We start from the raw sequence: 2,759 nt of genomic DNA on the forward strand, positions 1-2,759 counted from the left end.
TATTAGAATCTTCAGCTCCCTGCCTGCTCCTGCTGCCTGCAGCTCCTGCTGGATGCCCAGGGAATTCCTGAAGCTTCTGGTGATGCATCCTTTGGGGTGGGTGGGAGAGTTTCACTCCCAAACCATCCTGGGGCTGCAGAATTGTGGCAATCACAGCCTGCCTTGCTCTGCCTGTGCTCTGGAGACATGGAAAGGGTTCCCTGCTGCTCTTCCAACCTAGGAGCCCTGGAAAGAGCTGCTGATGGAGGGATGGAGTCACGGATGGAGCCAGAGCAGGGATGCAGGCTGGAGACTTCCTCTGGGATGCTTGCAATGTCATATCCCAGTGAAACGATCCATGGTGATGTCCCTCATCCCCCTCCATCCATGGTGATGTTCCTCATCCCACTCTACAGCTGAGCAGGTTCTAGGAGCTCTCCCCTGCCCGTGGATGATGGGGTGATGGCCTCTGTGGGTTTGTGGGATCCCACTGCCCCCTCCTCCCTCCGGGAACACAGAGAAATGACCCTCAGAGGTGAGGAGCAGCCGACCTGGGCTCATCAATCTCCATTTGAATCCAAAGAAGAAGGGGGGAAAAAAAGAGATTTAGGAGCAAGATCAATACTGAGCGAGCCTGTTTTTTTTTTCTTTCCCCCATGCTCCTTTCGGGGTGGGAAACTCAAGGCAGGTACTGTGAGTAAATCCTCCTGGCTACCTGGATGTAAATCAGGAGGAGGTGATGGATTTATGTGAGTCCAGCCTGATTTACACTCCYGTGTCTGGTCCCTGCAGGTCGGCACACAGCCCTGGGGAGGTGAAATGCTGGAGGGGGATGGAGCCACCACCACCTCCTGCTGCAGCTGAGGTAGGACTGGCCCTGCTGTGGAGGTGACCTYTGTGTGCTTTTTAAGCCCAGTTCAGGGAATTTAAGGCTTTTGGCTTTGCCTGTTTTTCTGAAGCTCAGCAAAGCGCATCTGCTCAGACCTGAATGCCAAAGAGAAGCGATGCCCTGCTGGGGCTGACTTTGTGGCTTGGTGGGGAAAAAGGCTCTGGAGCTGCTCCCAGGGATGCTCTCCCCTGCATCCCTCTCCCCTCCCATCCCATCAGTGAGCCTCGCTGGTGGCAGGGTTGGTGCATCCGTGGAAAAGGAGGAGACTCCTCCTTGGGAAAGTCCTTCTCTGAGAACTTTGGAAGGATGAGGGGTGACGATGAGGGGGCTGTCCCAGCTCTGGGGGTCCCCTCTCACACCCTCCCGTGTCCCAGCCCACGGCAGGGCTGGAGCAGGCACGGGGAGCTGTTGTTATTCCTCTCATGCAGCAGGAAGGATTTCTGCGAGTGCCATAAACCATCACGTGGGCAGAGCCTGGGTGAGCTCTAATTGCTTCTATTTGCATAACGAGGCGAGGCTCAGCATCCTGCTGATATTTGAAAGAGGAAAATCAAAATCAGCTCTGGATAAACAACTCCCCCCCTCTGCCCGGCTCCCCAATCCCTGCCCCCCACTCCTAATTTGTGCGTTTTCTCCCTCAATGCAGGTTTTTCGGGTTTTTGGTCTGTTGAGGAGCAGCGAGACCACTCCTGGGACCCCTCTCCGGGGAGTTCTGGTGTTGGGGGAGCTGCCCCTCACCCCTGGCTCAGACAGGGAAGGCTTTCCCTGGAGCTGGCAGTGAGGATGAGGTGTGGGGGTGTCTGAACGGGAGCTGGAGAGGGGATCGGGGTGGGATTGGGGCCGGGAAAGCCGAGCCCTGCTGGAGGCTCCGGGTCCTGCTGGGGCCGCGCTGTGCCCGAGGGGCTGCGGCCACCCCGGCCCGGGGGACCGAGGGGAGCCCAGCAGATGTCACTGCAGCCCAGTGACACCGCAGATGGCACTGCCAGCTCCGAGAGACTGCCCGGGATGGGATGGGATGGGATGGGATGGGATGGGATGGGATGGGATGGGATGGGATGGGATGGGATGGGATGGGATGGGATGGGATGGGACCGGACCCTTCCTCACCTGCCAACCCCAGGGTGGCAGGGAGGGCTTTATTTGCCCCCCAGGTGTTGCTGGCTTGGGGGGACGCTCCTGCTCTGCGAGAATGCCCAGAAGGACCTGGGAAAGGGGGTGACATGTCCTGGGTGTGCTGTGACACAGCCGTGTCCCCAGGTGTGCTGTCCCTCCCACAGCCCAGGGCACCAGAAGTGCCCCCGCCCCTCCTGTCCCTTTGAGTCCCTGGGGTCCTTGAGCCAAACTTGGGTGTTCCCCTGGCCCTGGGAGGACGTTGGGCATTGCCAACACTTGCTTGGCACCTGGCGAGGCTGTTCTCCCGGCTGGGGTTCTGGGGGGTTTGCACCCCATTCCCTGGCAGGGGGATGGTACCTCGCTCACTCAGGGCCAGGTAACACTCACCAAGCACAAAGATGTCGTGTCCCTTCCTTGGGGGATGAGGCAAATGGGCTCCTTCCTCCTCCTCCTCTTCCTCCCCAGCATRAGGGCTGGTGTCCTCTGAACCTTTCGCTGCCCTTTGGGGGAGAAGTGCTGGCTCCAGATGTTTCCCTAAATGAGAACCTTCTGCAAACAGCGCCGGGTTCGATTAGATTTTAGGAAGAAATTCTTCCCTGTGAGGATGTGGGAAGGCCCTGGTACAGGGTGCCCAGAGAAGCTGTGGCTGTCCCTGGATCCCTGGGAGTGTCCAAGGCCAGGCTGGACAGGGCTTGGAGCAGCCTGGGAYAGTGGAAGGTGTCCCTGCCAGCATCCAGCATGTCAAAGAGGAATGGGGCAGCAATGTTTCCCTCGGCCC

Source organism: Malurus melanocephalus, unplaced genomic scaffold, assembly GCF_030028575.1.
Source record: "Malurus melanocephalus ecotype Western Australia unplaced genomic scaffold, MMel_1.1 scaffold_115, whole genome shotgun sequence".
Lineage (NCBI taxonomy): Eukaryota > Metazoa > Chordata > Aves > Passeriformes > Maluridae > Malurus > Malurus melanocephalus.